This window comes from Lycorma delicatula, chromosome 10 (assembly GCF_047948215.1).
Source record: "Lycorma delicatula isolate Av1 chromosome 10, ASM4794821v1, whole genome shotgun sequence".
In the NCBI taxonomy this organism is placed as follows: domain Eukaryota; kingdom Metazoa; phylum Arthropoda; class Insecta; order Hemiptera; family Fulgoridae; genus Lycorma; species Lycorma delicatula.
The window spans coordinates 34,323,857-34,348,181 of record NC_134464.1 but is presented as its reverse complement, the minus strand read 5'-3'; the positions used below and the strand labels follow the sequence as shown (position 1 = coordinate 34,348,181).

The 24,325-nt window shown below is 33.3% G+C and overlaps 1 protein-coding gene, 1 long non-coding RNA gene and 1 pseudogene across 4 annotated transcripts in view; 1 reads left to right on the top strand and 2 right to left on the bottom strand.

Moving 5' to 3' along the window:
* LOC142330974 (uncharacterized) overlaps positions 1-24,325 on the top strand; it is a 54,311-nt gene that overhangs the window by 13,161 nt on the left and 16,825 nt on the right. The window contains exon 1 of one of the 2 annotated variants that reach the window (XR_012757860.1): positions 20,370-20,496. The exons of the other annotated variant lie outside the window; for it this stretch is intronic. This is a non-coding gene — a long non-coding RNA (uncharacterized LOC142330974). Of the gene's footprint in view, positions 1-20,369; positions 20,497-24,325 lie in introns of those variants that run through there. 2 annotated transcript variants of the gene reach the window in all.
* LOC142330971 (uncharacterized) overlaps positions 20,370-24,325 on the bottom strand; it is a 106,334-nt gene continuing 102,378 nt past the window's right edge. Inside the window, exon 27 of one of the 2 annotated variants that reach the window (XM_075376456.1) lies at positions 20,370-20,460. The gene's annotated coding sequence lies outside the window, so the exon portion shown is untranslated. Of the gene's footprint in view, positions 20,461-22,046; positions 22,367-24,325 lie in introns of those variants that run through there. The other variant, XM_075376455.1, reaches the window with a different exon arrangement.
* On the bottom strand, positions 22,690-23,350 carry LOC142331608 (uncharacterized; annotated as a pseudogene).

The window sequence follows — 24,325 nt, the reverse complement described above, 5'->3', positions numbered from 1 at the left end:
GTGTTTAATTGTCTGTGAGGTGTTTGTTTATGTGATTGGATGTGACCGATTTTGATGCGATGTGTGGAGTGTGCGGCATGAGGTATTCTTTCTGAGTGATGATTGGATGTCGCGAGATTTTAGTCCGATGTTTGTTATCTTGTGGGCGTGAGGTCTGTGTCTGTTGACTGTGGTGTCTGAATGTGTGTGAGGGCGTATTCCTCCCTTCCTGAAGTAATGCACACCAGCTGTACCAAGAAGGGTGCGTAGCCAGGGGTGAAGCTTTAGTCGGTAGTGCGCAGGAACACATATGCATTTAATAACATCTTGCGGAACTTTTTAGCGAGCCCGAAACTGCTCAGGCGACCGTAAATGGGGTTCCTCCATCTCGAAATAAGAAAAAAGAAAAAACTAGATGCTTATGTAGTTCACGACGACGGTTCCCCACAGTCCTGGACTCCTCGACAGAGATGGCCCGCCGGGGCGACCACCCTTTCATCGCTCAGACAGTTCGCCCTTCCCTACCGCGGAAGCACGCTCGTGGTCATCTTCACATCACCAACATCATAATGGTCACAGGTTTTTTTTTCCATCTAATGTCCTCTTCCACTGACCTCCTCTTACTAATTTTACTCTTCACTTACTCCTCACTTTCTGCCCCTGTTGGTCCCCTCCGAGCATAAAATTAATGACGTTAACTGAAGTAATTTGGTTTGTCTGGCATTTCTCTCACCACCACCCCATTCGGTCGCCCTAAAGCATAAAACCGAATGTCTGTGCCACACACGACTATTGTGCTTCAAAACGGTTTAGCGACCAATAGCCTAATTAGTTCATACAGCTTACCTAACTGCGAGAGCGGAATAAGCATGGTACCTTACACCACTCGCTTGCGTGTCCCACCGCTCACTTGTCATATATTACTAAAATGGGTAGGCCGTTTACAAACTAAAATGTATGTCTTGTCAATAAATTAAAATTTATTCCGTCAAGGACAGCAATTTTCTGCCACGCATAGGTCGCTGAATGCCAGAAAGTATCTGTCCATCACATTATAGCGCTTGGAAAAATATTTGACTGATGACCAGCCATTTCTAGAAGGTAGTTTCCTACAGCAAGCGGTAGGAGTTTTCTATCCCTTAAATTACTGATGCCGGTTGAAAAAAGCAACGGCATGAAGAAACTCCCATACGGTCCGACAATGCGGCTCTTGCCACATAGACTCGCCGTTTGTGAGTGGCCAATTTTCCCCTTCACCACTAAGTTTCAGAGTGGCCTGAGATCTGCCCCCCTCCAAGTGGAGTCGAACATCATGTGTTCGTTCGATTGGACCTTCCCGCAGATGCACAGCTCATCAGCTGCCAGGCGGAACCGAAACAAATATTGGTACAAATTTGCGTGGTTGGAGAGCAATTGGGCTCCGTTGCCCTTAAAAACGAACTAGAGGCGTACTATTCCCCCAAGTCCTGTATAAATCTATACAAGGACCTACCATTAGTCGTGGCGTGCCATTCTTGTTGCTATGCTACCATCGCGAGGCTGTAAAGCCTCCTCCGCAGGCGTGAGATGGGCAATGAACGAAATTTAGAACCTGTGGATTGCAATCACCGTTCCGCTCCGATATAGGCCCGACTCAAAACCGCATCCCAAATACCTCGGCCTCCTACCTCTTCGCAATTTCCACATGGCTCCCCGAACTTTCACCAATAATCGATTGGAAGAGCCTTTCCCAATACGGTGGTAACCTCGTGGGAGGATTTTAAAAATACACGTGCATACGATTAAGGCTCTGTGTTAGGCACTCCTTAAATTTTGAATAAGTGCTCGATTTCTTTCCAACCTATGCGCCCAAACGGACGCAGCATAAGGGGTCATACTTTCGAAGACACCTCGGTACACCATGTACAAATGACGGCCCGACAGCCCGAAATCCTTCTGAGTAATCCTCTTAAGCTTATGCATCACAGAGATGCCACTACTTGTCTAATGTGGTTGCTAAACAGCAACTTCTCATCAAACAAAACACCTGGTACTTATGAACTCTAACTCGGCTGATTACACAGCCTTTATACTTAATATGGGATTTACGACTGTACGATAATTTGTCTGCACCCTTGAGAAGCATACACTTCGTCTTGGGCACAGAAATCTTTAAATTTTGCATGTCCATCCAGCTTTCTGAGGTTGACAAAGCCGCCTGCGCCCGGTCTTTTAGCTGTGGTCGTGAATTACCACGAACTAACAGGGGATAGTCATCGGCGATAATCTGGGCCGTGACCACTTCTGGATTTCTCCAGTAAGTTCATTCCTCCTCACTACAACTTTTACATTCTCCCATCTCGAGCAATAAAATAATGTATTGTGTTGAGTAGTGTCCATCTCGCCGCAGTAGTAACATTCTGGATCGTTCTGAGCCTAAATCTGTTCAAGTAAGCACCAAACTCACCATGACCCGTGAGAAGCTGGGTCAAAAAGTAATCAACCTCCCCATGTCTCCTCAGGTTCCATGGCCTCAGGTCTCTTATCAGGCGCCATGACCACCTTCCCATTCTACTCTGGTCCTACCTTGTCTGTCACTCTTTTACCATCTCGTCGCGTGCTTCGCCTGGAGGCGTCCCCCGCCTTCGATCATACCTTTCTTTGGTGATTATCTGAGCTGGCGGTATGAGATATTTCTTGCACGATATTGCGATTCGCTCTGGCGTCGAAATACCAACTTCAGTAATTCTTAATTGCGCTTTGTTTTGGATATGAATATCCAATCTTGCCCGCTTCGCTTCTTCATTCGCTTTCTTTTCTTGGTAGTTTTGATGCGATTTCTCTAACCGTCTCTTTCGCCAAGTCGCTGTTTCTTTCTTCATCGTTATGTAGAATTTTGTCTGTTTCCTTTCCTATATGCTTACTGAGATTCGGTGTCTTTTTCGAAACTTCTTTTTTTAAAATAATTTCTGAGGAATTATATTATTCCATTTTTTATTTCCTTCACAGAACCGAGTCGTTTGAAATCATATTGAACAAATTATATTCTCTCACGTAATAAAATCTCTTCGAGAAGTGTTAATTTTACTTCTACCTTTTTGTGTGTGTGTGTGTGTTTTTTTTTTAATTGCATAAGTAATTTAAACTGACAAGTAAGTTTTTACTTTTGGTTGATTTAATTCTTTAGCAAACAAAAAAATATTTATATGCAGTTTTATTATGTATTAAAACCTGGAAAATCAGTTTCCATAATTATAAATGATACCAGTTATTTATGACTAAATTAGATGATTCTCTCTTTTTCTGTTTAGCCTCTGATACCACCGTAAAGTATTACTTCAGAGGATGATATGTATGAATATAAATGAAGCGTAATCTTGTACAGTCTCAGTCCTTTCCTAGTCCACCAGGCTGATCTAGTGGTTAACTCGTCATCGCAAATCAGCTGATTTCGAAGTCTAGATTTATAAGGTTCAAATCCTAATAAAAGCAGTTAATTTAATAAGGATTTTAATACTAGATTATGGATACCGGTATTCTTTGGTGGTTGGGTTTCAATTAACCACACATCTCAGGAATGGTCGACCTGAGACTGTATAAGACTACATTTCATTTATATTCATACATATCATCTACTGAAATAATATCTTACGGTGGTTCCGGAGACTAAACAGAAACGGTCCACCATTCCTGAGAATTGCGGTTAATTGAAATCCAACCACCAAAGAACACCGGTATCCATGATCTAGTATTCAAATCCGTAACAAAGATTACTGCCTTTCCTAGGATTTGAACCTGGAACTCTCGACTTTAAAATCAGCTGTTTTGCGATGACGAATTCACCACTAGATCAATCCAGTAAGTGATTAGCATACATAAATTTTAGAAGGTAAATTTTTATTAATTATATTACAACGCTTCAACAACCACCTGATCTACTCCAGCTGAATCGACAGTCAAAATCAATCGGATCGATAAATCGATAAATGTATCGATACAATTTATCGATTTAACAATTAAAGTAAAATTTCACTGACGTCGGGAAATACCTTTAAATTAAATTTGCAAGATTTGAGGACACGATTGAACAATTGTAATTAAAGAAATGTAAATGTAATAAATAATAAAAACTTCGTATTTTACGACGATAGAAATTTAAGTAAGATTTAAGTAGGATTAAAGGAATATATTTCTTTAAGAATTTTTAAACAAATTTCTGTACTGAAAAGAGATTAACGTAAATTTACATAATTTTTTTTATCCTAATCTTATTTATTTGTTTAATTATTTTAATTTTTTCAGAAAAATCCGACCCAGAATTATACATCAATTGCTGGAGATCTAAAACAAACTCAGAGAAATAGAATGAAAGAAAAACTGTGCAGATAAAAACTTAAAATTTGACTTAAAACAAGTAAACTTTGATTTCGACTTGTAATTTTACTATTCCAACATAAATTTTTAAAAATAAAACATGAAAAAACAACAATAACAATTACAGCGATCTATACGAGTTTTGTTACACGAGTATTCTAGGGTTATTCCCATATATTTTTGAAAATATCAAAATTAATCTTAAGGGCTTCAGTTTTTTGTAATTGTCACTCTAAAAAATGAAAATTATTAAAACTAACTCTTGTACTTCAATACAAATTTACATAGGTAAATTTCAATTAAAGCGGTTTTCGTTTTGTCGTTATTATAAGAAGAAAAATTAAATACGACTTTTTGAAATATCACCTTTACTGATATCTTTTAAAACCTAAACCACGTACTTAAAAACCAAAAAATGTTAAAAAACTTTTTTAAAATCAACATTTTTTCTGCTTCCCCAACTGCAAAATTACTTTCCAAGAATTATTTTTTGATTTTTGCCTCTGTTTACTATGTTAAATGGAAGAAACTAAAAAAAAAACAATCCACTGAAAAATTGCAACCAATAAAGTTACCTAAAATTTCATTTTTGGTGGTTGGGGAGTGAATTATGTTAAAATTTTATTATATTATTTTCATGAAAAATTTATTATTCAAACTTCTAATAAAAGTTTGAATCAAAAAAAAGTTTTAATAGTTCCAAAAAAATGTTTTAAACTTTGATCGGCTTGCCAAAAGTATTTTTTGGGAACACTTGCATTACTACTATGCCTAGGAAGATATAAAATAAATACGATTAAAAAATATGCAATAAATAAATAGATAACAGTTTTCGATTTTTGAGAAAGAGAGAGTTTTGGGGAAAAATCTTTTTAAAAATGCTCAGTACGCGTGTACTTAGTTTAATATAAAGTGAGGTTATGTTACCGAAATTCTGATAAAATTTTCCCCAAATTAACTATCCCACCCTCTGGAAATATTGACCCCAATATTTTATCGACAAATTGCCCCATATACACAAGTCTCAGTACAAAATTTCATCAAAATTCGTTTATCCAGTCAAAAGTTATTAAAATTCAAACACACTAATACACGTACATACAAACGTACGAACATTACACCCCATGTTTTTGTTTTTTTGGGGTCCCTGGGTAATGAAATGTCGAGTCAAAAAAAATCATACATATTTTTTTGACTGATTTCCATACTTTGCTTCTTACAGAATGACATTAGAGCTATGATGCCAGTTAAGTAAAAAATAGATTTTTAAAAGATTACTTTGTTGATTGATTAATATACAAAAAAAACGTATTATTTCATGACTTATTCAAAAACAAAGTTTCTTTCATAATAATCACATATGAACGCCTAAAAGTATTACAACTGAACCATATTTATAAATAACTCGGTGGAAAAAGTTGTCGAGTGACTAGTGTGCCTAAACGGTGTTAAATCGTAGACTACATCATTGATACTAACTGTTTACAAGGAAGTTTAATTTTTCCTAGAAAAAAAAATAACCACAATAATAGCATTTAATTAATAGCCTTGACCTAGTGTTTTTAATCACTATGTTTACTGGGGAATGATCCAGATAAAATAAATAAGTTTATTTTAATTAACTAAATAAATTTTAAATTAAAAACATTGATATTTTTAAACTTTGATCGCCTCCCCCACTGCCAGTATTACCACCAAAGTACATTTTTTGGGGCTCGCTTGCACTATTAGAAAGACTAAACAAATTTTGCTTAAAAATATGCAGTAAATAAAAAGATAGCTTTTTTACTTCGTTGTGCGAAGTAAAGTAAGAATTGTGTTCGGGAAAAATTTCGGTTTTCAGATTTCAAAGGAAATATCCATTTTGACCATCTCTGAATCCATTTTACTAGTTTCGGCGTGACATCTGTACGTACGTGTATGTATATGTATGTACATATGTATCTTGCATAACTCAAAAACGATTAGCCGTGTGTTCATATCAGATTTTTTTTAGTTTCGGCGTGACATCTGTACGTACGTGTATGTATATGTATGTACATATGTATCTTGCATAACTCAAAAACGATTAGCCGTGTGTTCATATCAGATTTTTCAATTTTTGGGGAAGGGAAAAATTTTGGGGCAATTTTTTTTTTTTTTAATGATACGGTAGGCATGTATGCTTTTACTAAGCTTAATATTAAGTGAGGTTATGTTGAATATTTTGAAAAAAATGATCTCAAAGAATTTATGTGCCCCCACTCTCTGTAGATATTGACCCTAAAATTGTACCAACAAAATTCCACCATATACTTAAGTCTCTATACAAAATTTCATCAAAATCGGTTTATCTAGTGAAATGTTATTAAACTTCAAATACGCCAACATTTGTGCATACTACATACAACTTGAACTGTAGAGAAATGCCAAAAAAACCCATACCCTATTTTTAGAGTAATTACCATACTTTCCTTCTTGCAGTGTAGTCTTAGAGGTATGATGGCAGGAAAGTAAATGATAATCTTACAAAAAATTTTAAAATCAACCAGAATAAAATGTTTCCAGTTATCCTGCTTTAAAAAGAAAAGTATCAGAATTCAACAATAAATATAACAAATATATTTGAACGAGAGGGCTGCATCCTACGCACGCCTTTTTAATTCATAAACTAGTTTCATCTAGTAGTTTGGTTCTAATATTTTATTTTGCTTTCAAATTGTTATATTCATCAGTGCATTTTTGCACTGATGACTTCAGCAATATCAAAGTTATCACAAAACTCCCATCAGTTCCCAGAATGCACTTCTTTTGGAAAAAGTAGTGGATGTTTTAAAAATTATTTTATCTTTCTGTTACTCAGCAGAATGATAAACAGTGTTTAGATAAATACGTTAGAATTTATCATCTATATTATATATTATATAATAATGGACAGAAATAGTGCACTTATTCAGAATTGAAGGAGTGCCCGGCTACCACCGTATTGGGAAAGGCTCTCCCAGTCGATTTAGTGGTGAATGTTCGGGCGGCAATGCGGAAGTTGCGAAGAGGCAGGGAGGCCGAGGTCTTTGGGATGCAATTTCGAGCCGTGCCTCTACCGGAACGGATCAGGACTTGGGGGGATGGTATGCCTCTGCTTCGTTTTTAAGAGCAACATTATTCTGAGTACTCTCCAACCATGTAAATTTAAACCAATACTTATTTCGGTTCCGCCTGGCAGCTAATGAGCCGTGCGTCTGCAGGGAGGTTCAGTCGAACGAGCACATGATGTTCGACTGCCCAGCTCTTGGGGGGGCTAGAACTCAGGCCACCCTGGAACTTAGAGGTCAAGGGGAAAATTGGCCACTCACAAGCGGCGAGTCAATGTGCCGAGAGCCGCATTGTCGGACCGTGTGGGAGTCCTTGATGCGGTTGCTTTGTTCAACCGATATCAGTAGTTTGCCTAAGGGAAAAGACTCCTACCGTGCTGCTGTAGGAAGCTAACCGAGAATAATGGCTGGCTACTAGCCAGATTAAGGCTCCAAGCGCTTTGAAGGTGGACAGGTACTTTCTGGCATTCAGCAGCCTAGGCGTGGCAGCAAATTGCTGTCTTTGATGAGATAAATGTAATTATTGATAGTCATATATGTTTTAGTAGTTGACGGGGTGCGTTTACCCATTTTAGTGATATATGACAAGTGGGTGGTGGGAAACGCCGGCGAGTGGTGTATGATACCACGCTTATTGCGCTCACGCTTTTTGCGCTCACGCTTTTAGGTTAACTCTAGGAGCTAGTTAGGACACTGGTCCCTAAACTGTTTCGAGGCTCAGTAGCCGTTTGTGGCACAGAAATTCGGTCTTATGCTTTAGGGCGACCGAATTGGGTGTGGTGGGAGTAATGCCAAGCAAACCAAATGTAAGCATTTGAGCCCCGATTTAAATAAACCAAAAAAGTTTTAAAAAATCTGAATTTTTTATTTTTTTCTGCTCCTGCACTTTCAAAATCATCTTTAAAAGATTTTTTTTTAATTTTTTCATCGTTTAGTAAGTAAAATGGAAGAAACTAGAAAGATTTCACTGAATAATGTACAACCAATAAAAAGTTATCAAAGATTTCTTTTTTTGGGGTGAGGGGTTGTATTATGATAAAATTTTATTGTAATATCATATTTTATTGTAATTTCAGAGAATCGTTCTGGCGTTCATCACAAGTTTGGTCTTTTGATTTATGCCTGCTTTTTTTGATACAGATTTATAATTTTTTGTGCTTCAAATGTAAATTTTTTGTGTATTTTTATTATTTTATATAAAAATACCTAATAGTTTCATAAATAAATCTAACAATTTTTGCGATATGTGATGAATTAACTTTTAAATCTTAAAGAATATATATTACTCCTTCAACTAAAAAAAATCATATGAACTCTATTTTAAGTGCAAAAAAGGAAATCTGAAAACGTACTGGGCCTCTTTTTTTGCATTCTTATGCCATGAAGAGAGCCTAAAGATCACTTGGCAGACCTTTTCATGCCTTTTGATCACAAAAATCAAAGGCATCACAAGTAAATTCCAGAGATCTGTTATATATTCTAGTATTTTCTTCAGCCATAAAACCTATTTTTCACATAGTGAAAAGTTAGTGGTTTCAGATCCACCAGAATCATTAAGTTTAGAAGAAAATATTGTTGATGAAAAAGGCTATGATGATTTAGGAAATAATGATGGAAAAAATCCAGAGTTCTAAGATGGGAGAACCTTACAGAAGTACTCAACCAGAAGAACTTAATGATCTGGTTTGTGATCTTAATTTGTCTAAAATGCAGTCAGGTTTATTGGCTTCAAGGTTAAGAGGTTGGAACCTCCTTGAAAGTTGCACTAAAATATGTTTTCACCGTGTTAAGCAGCAAACATTTCAGCATCTGTTCTACTTATAAGATAGTACAGGATAGCGATGATATAATTTTTTAATGAATTTGCTAGAACAGCATCACAATCATATGGAATGGATTGTTCACAAATTTCTCTAGTTTGAAAGCTATCTTCATTCACCACGAAAATGAGAAACTATCAATACTTCTTGTTTATAAAAAATAAATGAAGGAGATATGTGACAGTATAAAATTCTTATTGACAATGGTACTGTATGAAAAGTAATCTTGTAATATATATGGAGACCTAAATGTGAAACTAATGAAGCTCAGTTGTACTAATAAATAGAGCGATAGAAAAATCAACTACACATAAATCCACCGCAGGAAAACATATCACATTGAAAATTACCACAGGAAAACTTATTACATTAAAAATAGTTATTAAAACACACTGAATAAAGACCGCTACAGGAAAAACACTATATTAAAGACCACTAAAATAAAAAAAAATAGAAGATTTTTGTAGATAAGTGTTATCAATTAAAAAAGAATCTTTATGCGAATTTGAATATTAGATTGTAGATATCAGAGTTCCTTGGTGGTTGAGTGTTAATTAACCACACATCTCACAAATGGTCGACCTGAGACTGTCTTCCTTTTAAAATAACTTCCTTTTAAACAGGAAGAAAGTACAAAATAAACAAATTATAAGATCTATAAATATTTAAAAAATAATAGAAGTATAATGACATAGCTATTACTACTCAACATGAATAATGACTCATTTAAAGCTACTGTAAGACAAATGAAAGAAAATCTACTTAGGAATAATATTTATAACTTACAAATTAAAAAGACCAAACATAATATTAAATAGTAAATTTCTCTTTCATTTTCCTGTATGGAAATAAAAAGCAAGTAATTCAACCAAAAATAAAAAGATGACACTTGATAGTTTAACATTTGTGCAGCCATTCAATAAACCATTTAAGAAAATTAATATACTTATCTCATTCCTTTTCTTTAAAGATAGAAATTTGTAAATATTTAATAATTTACTATAAGTACTCTTTAAAAAAAAAAAAAAATCTGAAAGAAATACATAACATCATTATTTTTGGATACGTTGTTTACAGTTAGAAGGAACGGTGTTTTTAGCAGTATTGTTGGCTTCATATATTTGTCAAGGCCTTTGAGTAACAAAATAAATTTTATATGTTTTTAAATGGCCAAAAAAAGAACTTACTGCTGTAAAAATCTCAGATATTTGCCACCTGTCCATCGTGTGGTTTTTGGACCCCAAAAATAAAACATTTTCAAAACCTTACGATTTAAAGGCAACTTTTTTTTAATGAAGGACACTCGGTAACAGTTCAATTTTTTTATCTAAGAACATCCAGTATCAAAGAGTTAAATGGTAAAAACAAGCCAGTTACCCTAAGCCATTCATTGTTTATTTTGGGCTCAAAATTTGAAAAACAAGAATATTTAAACGTAACATCAGTACACATTACAAGATTTCATTATGTAACAAACTGAATTTTGAGTACACTGTATGAAGTTCCGTAAGTAGTCTTTCCAAAAACTTTTTCTGACCCTCTGTACGATGTCAAAAATAAATGCTGCAGCTCATGGAAAAAGTGACAAAAATGGCTCTTTCACCTGTTAACGAGATAGAAATTAATCTATTACTAAAGAAAAACTTTTTTAAAAATATAAAAAATTATTTTTCGACCATTACAAGGTGGGTTCTTATCCTAAACGAAATATCATCAAAAATAGTAATGCACTGATCATTTGTTGAATTAAACTGGCATACCCCGTATTGTAATTGGTTAATTTTCCTATTCTGATTACATAGTGATGGAAGTAATCTAACGGCGATGAATGTTAAGAGTAATTTGCGGTATTGAAGGGTGAATGTGTGTTGTCATTGGTTTATTTTCCTATTCTTATTAGGTAGTTAATGAGTATTCTGTGAAGGCAGTGAATGGTACGAGTAATCTGCGGCATTGAACAGTGAATGTGTGTTTTCATTGGTTTTTTTTTTATTCTAATTAGATAATTTTGGAAATAATCTGTGAAGGCGGTTAAAGGTATTCCATTTTAATTTAACAAATTTTGGAAATTTTTATTACATCACTATTTTGATTTTGATGATTTTGTTTTATAAGATAACTATTCACCATGTAGTGGCCAAAAAGTATTTTTTTATATTTACAAAAAATCTTTTTCTTGATTAATAGACTATTTTATTACTTGCAACAGGTAAGAACAGTTAATTTCGTCACTTTTTTTGTGCTGTAGCATTCTTATATTACATCATACAAATATCCAAAAATGCTTCCTGAAAAGAGGCAAAATGGAACTTCATCGGAATCTACTCAAATATCATTTGGTTACACAACCAAATCGTGTAACGTTTACTGAATTTACATTTACAAATTGTTATTTTTTCATATTTTGGGCCCAAAACAAATAATGATTTGCTTTAAGTAACACGCCTCTTTTTTTAATGTTTTAACTCGGAGGTTCTAGCAGTACTAATAAAAAAAATGGACTGTTACACAGGATCTTTCATTAAAAAAATTCATAAGATTTTGAAAATTTCTAATATTTGGGCTCCAAAAACCATGTGGGATAGGTGGCAATGGTCTGAAATTTTTACAGAAGAATATTTACAACATAATAAAAACATGTCACTGTGTTTGACTTTACAGCAAACCAGAATCCGATACTGCTTCCATATCAATTTGCATAGTTTTGGTTCAGTGCGTGGAAAAATAGTAAAATTGCAAACAATCAAACTATAAATCTCTAAATAAAGAATCATGGGGGTAACCTTCCATGATTGGGGGGTAATCCATGTTATAATTGGGGGGTTGATATAATAATTGAAGTGTTTAACTTCACAAGACACAACGGTTACTACAAGGTGGGGCTACCAATTACTAAACATATGACTTCGAAGGGAGTCAAAACCTAGTAATCAAAGAATATGATAGAGAACCGTTAATACTAGAAATAAAATCGGCATCAGATACCAGACCCACTATTCACCAAAAATGATCTATTCAAAGAAGAAGACAATGTAATAACTAAAACAGAAATAGAAGCAAGGAAGACATGGGTTAAAACAATCCACTTCCCTCCCCTAAAATACGACTATTGTTATACACTAGACGATATAACAGACTTTATTATATTAAATACAAAGTCCCCAGGGCCTAAACAAAAAAACACAAAACATAAAAAGCAACACAGAACTCCGGTCAATAACACATACAGGAATGGATATAAAATCGGTAAGATTTGCATTTCAAAATAGATCAACATATCCAGGAATAGTAATAGGACAACCCAAAGTACCGGACGAAACTGGTACATGAAATTTCGATACCGATGTAAAATAACAACAAATTGCATCTTATGCATCATTTAAAATAAGATCATTGGAATTTGCAAGTATGTGGGGGTATTGAAACATCAAACACTTCAATTAAATAAAGTATCAGGAAATTCGTATAAAATAATATGTGCACCATTTGAAGTAAACTTAGATTAAACAATAAAAATTGTAAAATATAATATAAATATGTATATAGAATAAAAAATCAATTATGTAAAATTATAAAAATATATTTTAAACTGTTAAAAATAAAATATTGTATGTGACTATGTTAATAAATGTGTTCCAATAGAAATTAGTCTCTTATTTTCCATTTCCATTGATACGATAACAAACAACTTTGATGAGGGACATGTCAATTTACTATACATCGTCCGACTCAAGGTTGCTTGTTGTCAGTAATCTGACCGTGACCCTGTTGGATTTCATCCAAAAAGAGTAGTGGTAGTGAATAACCCTGAACGGGTTATCTGCTATCACATCTTTTTTTTGGTTGTGTTGTGTATCTATTAGACACAACTGTATTATAGTTACAACACAACCAGAATTTTTTTATTTATTAATATGAATCCTGATCAAAATAATATGGAATTTAAAAATCTCATGAAAAAATTTTAAAAAGACTTTCAAAACATTTTCACGAGTGTATCAATTGTTCAAGGTCATATGCAGTAACAGTTCATTAATATACAGAGTTGATCATAAAAGAATGGTGCGGTTTTGAACGTAGTTTAAATTAAAACAGAATAACTTACAGTTTATGATTTTTATTTTTCAAATTTGTCGTCTGAAACATTTTTTACATAATTAATCAATTTCAATATGTGCGCCTAAGTCGCTCGACAAATGTCCAAACGATACTCAACTTCTCTCCAAACGTTAGTTAACATTTCTTCGTTGTTGAAAATTAATAAAAGTTCAAGATTAGTTGGATGTTGAGATGAGTTACAATGACTATTATATACTGCTAATGAATTTTGAAAATTTTCATAACACATAAAAAAATATATGTGTGAAGCAAACTTGAAATCTTACGTATTTGTGAAGAGTATATTTTTCAAAAGTTTATTTATTGTGAATTGATGAATTCACAATAATTCACATGAATTCATGTGTTCCCTCTATGAATTATGAGACCTTGCTGATGGTGAGGGGGCTTGAGTGCTCAGTGACACAGAGTAGCAGGACTGTAGGTGCAACCATATTGGAGAGGTATCTGATTAAGAAATGATTCCCGAAAGAGGGCAGCAGTTCTTTCAGTAGTTGTTAAGGGCGTAGGTCAGGAGGATTTAAACAGCCATATCAAAATCACTCAATCTTCCGAGTACTGTGTAGCTGAAAGCAATGGAAAATGACGGCTGTTTTTTTCCAAGAAAATTTAGCTCTCTGCATTGTCATGTAACAAAGACGGATGCGCCTTCCATGGTAAAACATTCCAGAGGTAAACTAGTCCCTCGTTTGGATCTTCAGGTGGGGACTGCTAAGGAAGGGTCACCAGAAAATTAAAAAATAACATTCTACGAGTTAGAGCATGGAATGTTAGAAGTCTAAAAAAGGTTGGTAGGTTAAAAAATTTTAAGAGGGAAATTGATAGGTTAAATGTAGATGTAGTAGTAACTAGCGAGGTTCGGTGAGAAGAGGAAACCGACTTTTGGTCAGGTGATTTTAGAATAATTAACTTTGCGTCAAATAAAGGGCGGCCAGGAGTAGGTTTCATAATGAACAAGAAGATAGGGAAAAGAGTAGAGTACTTCAAACAGCTTAACGATAAAATCATTGTAATATGGATAAGATCAAAATCTAAGCCAATAATGATTGTCAACATCTATTTGCCTACAAGAGCCCATGATAATGATGATGATGATGAGGTTGAGTGCGTATTCAAAGAAAGTGACAAAGTAATTAAGCACATAAAAGGGGATGAAAATTTAATAAATAGTTGGAGTTTGGAATGCAAGCGTCGGAAAAGGTAAGGAAGGAAATATTGTGGGTCAATATGGGCTGGGCAAAAGGAATGAAAGAGGAGACCAACTTACTGAGTTTTGCATGAAGTATAATTTAGTAACTGCCAACAACCAGTTTAAAAATCATAACAGAAGAATATACATATGGAAAAAGCCTGGTGTTACTGCAAGGTATCGGAGAGATTATATCATGGTTAAACAAAGATTTAGAAATCAACTTCTTGATTGCAAAGCATATCCTGGAGCAGACATTGATAGTCAACATAATTTAGTGATAATGAAATGTAGATTGGGGTTTAAAAGTCTGATGAAAAGATGTCAGATGAATCGGTGGAATTTAGAGAAGCTTGAGAAAGAGGAGGTAAAGAAGATTTTTGAGAAAGACATCACAAGCGGTCTGAGTAAAAACGATAAGGTATAAAATGTAGAAGAAGAATGGGAGAATGTTAAAAAGGAAATTCTTAAATCAGCATAAGCGAACTTAGGTGGAACAAAGAGTACTGGTTGAAAACCTTAGATATCACAGGATTTATTGTAGCTGATGGATGAATGTAGAAAGTATAAGAATGATAGTGATGAAGAAGGTAAAAGGAACTCAACAATTAAGAAATACTATAAACAGGAAGTGCAAATTAGTGAAAGAAGAATGGATTAAAGAAAAGTGTTCAGAAGTGGAAAGAGAAATGATCATTGGTAAAACAGACAGAGCATACAGGAAAGTTAAGGAGAATTTTGTGATACAGAAATTAAAATGTTATATGGAGGAAATGAATTAGAAACTGGTGTTACAGAGGAAGAAGAACAGGTTGAAGAGGATGAAAAGGGAAATACAATACTGAGATCTGAATTTAATATAACATTAAAAGATTTTAATGACAGAAAGGCTCCTAGTATAGATGGGATACCAGCAGAATTATTGCGCAGTGCAGGTCAGGAAGCGATTGATAGATTACACAAACTGGTGTGTAATATTTACGAAAAAGCTTCCATCAGATTTTAAAAACAGTGTTATTGTCATGATACCAAAAAAGCAGACAATAAATGTGAAGAATACAGAACAATAAGCTTTACTATTCATGCATAAAGAATCTTACGTAGAATTATGTACAGAAGGATTGAGAGGGGAGTGGGAGAAGGGTTAGGAGATGACTAATTCGGTTTCAAGAAAAGTATAGGGACAAGGGAAGCAATTTTAGCGCTCAGATTAATAGTACAAAGAAGATTAGAAAAAAAACAAACCAACATAGGTACTTAGCATTTATAGACTTGGAAAAGGCATTTGAGAACGTTGACTGGAATAAAATGTTCAGCATTTTAAAAAATTTAGGGTTCAAGTACACAGATAGAAGAATAATTTCTAACATTTACACAAACCAAACTGCTACAGTAACAATCGAAGAACATAAGAAAGACGCTGTAATAAAAAAGGGAGTCCGACAAGGATGTTTCCTATCCCCTTTACTTATTAATCTTTACATAGAACTAGCAATTAATGATGTTAAAAAACACTTTAGATCCAGAGTAACAGTGCAAGATGAAAGATAAAGATGTTATGATTTGCTGAAGATATAGTAATTCTAGCTGAGAGTAAAAAAGATTTAGAAGAAACAATGAATTGAATGGATGAAGTCCTACGCAAAAACTACTGCATGAAAGTAAAGAAGAACAAATTGAAAGTAATGAAATATAGTAGAAATAATGTAGATGGGCCACTGAATGTAAAAATAGGAAGAGAAAAGATTATGCAGGTAGAAGAATTTTGTTACTTGGGAAGTAGAATTCCTAAAGATGGTTGAAGCTGGAGCGATATAAAAAGCCAAACAGCACAAGCGAACAAGCCTTCAGTCAGAAATATAATTTGTTTACATCAAAAATTAAATTAAATGTCAGGAAAAGATTTTTGAAAGTATATGTTTTGAGTGTAGCTTTATATGGAAGTGAAACTTGAACGATCGGAGTAGCTGAGAAGAAAAGATTAGAAACTTTTGAAATGTGGTGATATAGGAGAATGTTAAAATTCAGATGAGTGGATAAAATGACAAATGAAGAGTTGTTGCGGCAAATAGATGAAGAAAGAGGCATTTGGAAAAAAATAGATAAAAGAAGAAACAAACTTATAAGCCACATATTAAGGCATCCTAGATTAGTCGCTTTGATATTGGAGGGACAGGTATAAGGTAAAAATTGTATTTGCAGGCCACGTTTGGAATATGTAAAACAAATTGTTAGGGATGTAGGATGTAGGTGGTATAACGAGATGAAACAACTGACACTAGATAGGGATTCTTGGTAAGCTGCATCAAACCAGTCAAATGACTTGAAGAAAAAAAAAAGTTGATCATTATTAAATTATATTTATATTAAATTTTAAAATTCGATGATCATTTCAATTCCAACTGAATACATAAATAAGAAATGAATTAGAATCACTGGTTCTGCCCGTCTGTGGCCGAGAACCTCCTAGTAAATAATTTTTATTTTTAAAAATAAAATAATTTTCTTTTTTTACTTCCTTGTACAATGTAAAGGAAGCACTGTGATCACGAAAAATTTCTTTTTTTTCAAATTTCAACGGAAATATCCATTTTAACCATCTCTGAATACATTTTGTCTAGTTTCGGTGTAAGGTCTGTACGTACATACGTATCTCGCATAACTCAAAAACGATTAGCCATAGTATGTTGAATCTTTGGATTTAGGACTGCTGTAACATTAATTGTGCACCTTCCCTATTGATTGCAATCGACTAAACCAAAAGTGTCCAAAACCCCAAAAATTTGGATTTTTGACTTTTTCCTAACTGCAATAATAATCCATCAATGAGAGCTTTTAAACGGTTTATCATAAGTGGTAATTATTTTCATTGGTTCCAGAGTTACAGCCAAATAAAATTTTAATTAATGAAATATTTGGATCTTACAAGGGGATGTTACATCGGTTCGAATTCGATTTCCATTTTCTTCTTTTTAACTTTTTTTTTAATTTAAATATATTATTGATTTATTAATTAACTTCTGTTGTAAAAAATTTTTTACAGAAAACAATAATTAAATAATAATAAAAAAAATTGAAAAATTCAGAAGTTATTAGTAAAATAAAATTTTATGAATTTTTAAAAATGTGTATATGTAATTTAATAGACATTGTTACATACGTGTATATGTAATAGAGTTTCTGAAACATCTGATCATTTAATATTAATTGAAAATTATAATTTAGAATCTATTAATTTCGGTTTAAGTTTTTCAACATTAAAGTTAACTAGAATGACTGAAAAATAGATCCTCACAAGAACAACATATACATTGATGCATACATGCCCACTCTTAAATAAATTGCAAAAAATTCTTCTCTTTTTGTTCATTACTCCTCCGATATTGTCAGACAATATTCTTCCTAAGTCAGAGTCGATCATCATTTCGTTTATTTGTATTTTGTTGCCAAATCATTTAATCGTTCTTTCGTGTGATATAATTCTTCTGATCTTAGTTTGTGTACACGTACTCTGATTTTAAAATTTTCCCTCTCTTTAAATTCATCCTCCTCTTCGGTTTTAAAATTTTCTTCCTCTTCATATTCATCTTCTTGTCATTTTTTTGAGATATATTTCTTCATATTATGTTTCTTTTTCGTGTATGATTGTTCTTTTTTGATTTTTAATTATTCATCAAATAATCCAATAATAAAAACTGAATATTTTACACCGTAAGGTCGAAATTAACATTTGTAACCAGTATAAAGGAGTTTACTAAACGGAACAGTTTAATTATTATTAACTTTTATTTATACGACACACCAGAAATCTGAAACCTTTGTTAATCAGTAACTCAGGAAAATATGAAGAATAATACTGTTATAGTAATATGAGTAATAAAGGGACTTTTATTCTACCCTAATATTTCACGTAAGATTGTTGAATTAATAATTGAATAAATATTTGATGTTAATAAAATTAATATTTCAGCAATTGTGTTACTGTACACTTTATTAAAAAAATGGAGGATCGCATCTCACTTTCAAATGATATAGGATTAAATGAAGTGCAGCAAAAAATATGTATATGTAATTTAATAGGCGTACAAGGAAGTCATGTAGTATCTATACCAGATATTTTAATTAATTACGGCAGTATTTAATTCGAAATGAATGTTACAATTTTTAATAAAAATATGATCCGATAGTAGATTGAACCAAAATACTACCTCTAATTTCCTCTCGTGTAATACAAAAAATACCCTTTATGAATTCATTTAAAGCATTCATTCTCAAACTTTTTCGCCCACCGTCCATACAGAGAATCAAAACCTTTCTAGCGCCCCGAAAATTTTTAAACTTACCATCTGATGCGCTCTTAAAAACAACAATTGCAGTTATTCTTTTTAAAGACAAAAGTGGCCTTTTCTCTTTAAAGTGGAATATTTCGGTTCAGAAAAATCGTAGAGAAAAAAGAAATTAAAACTAAAGTCTTAAAGCTTTTAATACAATTTACTGAAAAAATTCGTTTCCCCCATGCGTTCGACCAAACACGAAGAAAAAATTTCAAATTTTTAAAACTTTTCTTCTTACCTATTTTTTTTTTAATTTGATGATTTTTGACATATGAAGTATACTTGTGGAAAGGTACTTTCTGGGATTCAGCGACCTATGCGTAGCAGTAAATTGCTGTTTAGACGAAGTCAATTTTTATTTATGGATGTCATGTAATTAATAATTTTTAGCAGTTGACGAGGTGCGGCTAACCATTTTAGTAAATATACGCGTATGGCAAGTGAGCGGTTGGGACACGTAAGCCGGTGGTGTATGGTACCGCCCTCAGGCCGCTCACGTTGTTAGATAAGCTCTCGGAGCTATTTAGGACAGCGGTCACTAGACTGTTTCGTGGCTCAGTAGCCGTTTGTGGCACAGACATTCGGTCTAATGCTTTAGGGCGACCGAATGGGGTGGTGGCGGGAGAAATGCCAAGAAAACCAATGTGAAGTATACTGTCAAAAAGTAGAGTATCAAGCTTTATTTTTTTCTTTATTCGTCTCTCTAAGCTTCTTGGTTGCAAACTTAAGTAGTTGAATACAATCATTTTTTATCATAAAATATAGGTGTCCCTTTATTTTATTTTTTTTTTGTACTCTTGGAGTAGGTATTTAATTTTAGTTTGAAATATCAGGAAAAAATATTTTTGCCTTTTTGTTTTATATTATCCATCGTCTTCTTAGACTGCCTGAACGCCTCCAATTTTCTGTGGCCCTTCTACCGCCTCCCCTGAAGGCCTCCGGCCTCCACAAGGGGGCGTTTTCGCCCGCTTTGAGAATGAATGATTAAGAGTAATCAAATTCTCATAATCAACCCATATTTGTTTTCAATATTAAAGCTCGTGTCAGTATTGGTATCACCCAAGAAAACGTACTCATTATCAGAAAAACTGCTCAAAAAAAAACTCCAGTTCATTTAAAAATAATCTTAGATTAAGATCAGGCGGTCTATAAATTGATAAAATTATGAAAGAATTACCACCTGCAATTAGGATTCCCAATGAAAATTCAAAAGATACACATAAGTATGCATTTTAGGAATAAACAGAATTTTTTCTTTATAAAACATAATTGAACCTCCACCCGATCTGTTTTCCCTTATTTTATAATATTTATGGTAATTTGGAATAGAAAATAAAGTTATTATGTTTACGTCTATTGATGTACTTCAGCTAGAATTATTACATCAAGGTCAGCTTTATTTAATAATAATTCTGACTCAAGTCAGTTTTTTAATTGACAATGTTTAGATAAACAATAATTACGAAGTTGTTATATTAATCGTCCAGTATATCCCAGTGAATTACAAAATACATCAACGCAATATCACTTCCTTAATAAATGAGTCATTCGCATTGCAACACACTGCAGCCGACAGTCGATGTGGAACAGTGTGCCTAAAAAAATATTACATAATAAACTTAAAATTTCAGGTAATTCCTCACAAAAATTTATTCTCACTTTACACTTAGTTTATTTATTTAATTATAATTATTATACTTTATATTTACTTTATACTTAATTTTAAACTAAACTTGTAACTTTTTAATTCCTCACAAAATTTGTTAATATAATAAAACCTACGAAAACAATATCTCAAACATTAACTACCATATTTTTAAATTAATTTAATAGGTAAAATATATAACTTGAACAAAACCTTACAACTTTAAAACGTTTTTCTATAATTTGCTATTTTGTTTAAAAAATTACGCCGCCAAATTATGATCTCTTCTCGATCAACGCTTACACTTTTTTAAATAATATAATAAATAAATTGAGAGGAGAGCGGAAGAAGTGTTAGGAGAAGACCAATTTTACAAAAAATGTAGATGACATTCTCCTCTACAATTAATGTCTTTGAAGTTATGCCGTATAATTTGAAATTGAAATACTAGGTGGCGCTGAAGTTGTAAAAAACGTGTTTTTTCACCGGAAAAAATTGTTTTTCGTCTGCATTGCATTTGGAAAAGTTGTTAATCTCAACAAAAAAAAAACAGACAACTTTTATTCAAACAATTTTCTTGTACGACTTAGCATTCCAGAGTTATAGCGGTACAATGGCAACGCAGCGGTCCTATTGTTACTGTAGCCGGAGAGATCGGCAATGTTCAGCGACTAGACAGATTGGTGCCCAATTCACAGGTCAATAATCTTAATAGTAATATTTTCACACTTTCACAAGCTACAGCTCCAAAACGTTACGTCGTACAAGAAAATTGTTTAAATAAAACTTGTCTGTTTTTTTGAGATTAACAACTTTTCCAAATGCAATACAGACGAAAAAAATTTTTTCCGGTGAAAAAACCGAAAAAACACGTCTTTTACAACTTACTGCATAACTTCAAAGACATTAATTGTAGAGGAGAATGTCATCTACATTTTTTGTTTGAAAAACTTTTCTCTAAAATGCATAGATTCAGAGAAAAACGCATTTCAAAAACTTTTTGAGTTTTTCAAAAATCTATGGGAGGGGGATGTTACAAATCTGGAGTTAAGCTTCCCTCATCACCCCTAATATATGGAAAAAAATCAATCGGTAGGTAAGGATTTTCAAATAAAAATACAAATTGACTGTACTAGAGGTGTTGCGGCAAATAGATGAAGAAAGAAGCATTTGGAAAAATATAGTTAAAAGAAGAGACAGACTTATAGGTCGCATGTTAAGGCATCCTGGAATAGTCGCTTTGATATTGGAGGGACAGGTAGATGGAAAAAATTGTGCAGGCAGGCAATGTTTGGAATATGTAAAACAAATTGTTAGGGATGTAGGATGTAGATGGTGGTATAACGAGATGAAACGACTGGCACTAGATAGGGAATCTTGGAGAGCTGCATCAAACCAGTCAAATTACTGAAGGCAAAAAAATAAATAAAAAAAATTTTAATAAATTAATAAAATAAATTTAATGTATAAAATCCATCGACAAAAGTAAGTAACTTGTTTAAAGTAGTGCATAAAATCTTTGGTAAATGTTTGTCACAATTTATCACTGCCAGCAACTTTTTTAAGGTTTGTATTTCATTTCGAAAAAAATAAATTATGTAGAGTCAATCCACTTAATTTTTGTCAAATTCATCCCATTTTCGTACCACAGGTTTTCCACGTTTTCTATTTTTAACAGGAGTTAATTCAGTTAATTCAGAACTAAGTTTCACTACTTCCTTTTTAACCAACGTAGGATTTTTCTCCAGCAGTTGATTGAATACGATTAAGACAATTTTTTTTTCACCACTTCGCAAATGTTTTCCTTTTCTGTGCTTATTAAAAGATGTTCCTGAATTATCAGCCACATCGATAAACTAATCGAACACACACATATACAGGCTAATCAAATCTCACAATAATCAGTAATAATCGCACAGTAAATAAATCTCACAATAATCACACAATAACCGAATATACACACACAGTCACGCGTACCAAAAAAAGTACTGAAACACAGAACTACAATTAAGAGAAAATTAAAAATATCTAGTATGGAATAATAGAATTTATACTGTTATTTTTAAGTCAGTGATAAACAACGAAATTTTGTTTTTAAACATCAGGTAGTTACAACAGCTCGGCGCGTACAGTAGTGTGCTGTATATACACGCACTACCACACTCGCAGTTTGTTTATTTCATACTAAAAATAAACAGATTATACATTCCACATGCGCCAGCCATAACTTTTCGTCAATGACTTCCACACTACACCATCCGATATTGTGTTCGATAACTTTACTAGCAAATTTACGCGGCCAACGATCTTCTTTTAAGTTTAATATCTTTATAATTCATTCTAAAAGTAAAATTAAATAAATTAATTTTGTCCGTTTCCAAGTATATTACATAATTAGGAGTGGACTGCGGCAAACAGAATAACTTTTTAATTTAAAAAAAACCTTACAAAAACTCTACTTCATCGAACACATAGACCTTAAACTAGGCACACACCTTAACCCTGTCTCCCGTATCTTACCACTGCCCTAGTTACCGTTTCAGAAACGTCCCATTTACTTTTCACCGGTGTTTCATAATTAGCCAAAAAACTGATCCACATATTATTTAAAACAAATTTGGCTACCGATACCCGTTCCCTTATGTGCTCTCCAAAAGACAACAAAGAAATGACATTAACGGCAAGTATTTGTATCTATTGACCACCTCGATTTGCTCATTTCCCCAACCATTTTTCATGTCTCGCTAACCGACCCCCTCTCCAGAAAATCATAATCTTTGTTTTCTCCATATTAATTATAATCCCCATTGTTCACAGTATTTTTTTGGATTGTTAATCATTATCTGAAGCGCTCTTGCGAGGACGCCACTAACGTTACATTATCAGAATACGACAATCCTGTTAAGATCATCGATCCAAACGCCCTCCCCGATGCAATCCATAAGATCATTGATAAACAATGAAATCAAAGCAGATGAAAATAAACATCCCTATTTTAAGCCATTAAATATACTAAACCCTTCGGTTAAACCCTCAGAACACCACACAAATACACGCGTATTTTTATATAATTCTCCCAATAACCTTGTAAAACTTGTAAGACAAACCCGTTTCATATAACTTATACAGAGGTACCGATCTATCGATGCTAACAAAGGCGGCACTAAAATCGACAAATAGGCAGTATACCTTAGCATTCCTATTTCTAAGTTTTAAATTAATTAAATTATGCAGATTAAATATATTGTCTATAGTAGAATAGGCTTTTCTAAAACCAGCTTGAGATTCATTTAAAATATTATTATCTCCTAGCCACTTTATTAGCCTGTTTAATAAAATACCCGAAAATAGTTTTGCTATTGTGTTAATAAATGAAATACCTCTGTAATTCTTAACATCCGGCAGTCTGCTTTTTATGGATCGGGAATATAATTCCTTCGGAAAAATTACTGGGCACTTGACCGGTCTCTAAAATATTATTATTAAAATATTTAACCAATATTTATTGAAATCCTTCGGTGCAGCTTTGTAAAATTCAAAGGGAACCACATCTATACCCGGGGATTTATTTTCTTTTGCTTTCTGTAAGACAGCATTTAATTCTACCTCATCGATTGGAGAGTCCAAAGTTTCGTCCGTTCAAAACGGTAAGGCACATGCGACTGGAACAACCCCCTCTTCCAACAGATAATAGACAACGAAATTGCTGCTCCCATTCACTTGCTCATTTAAAATATTATTTTATTATAATTTCCCCCATATATCTAAATACCCACTTTCTAAATATTTTAACTAGTTCCCAAAAGTCCCGTGAA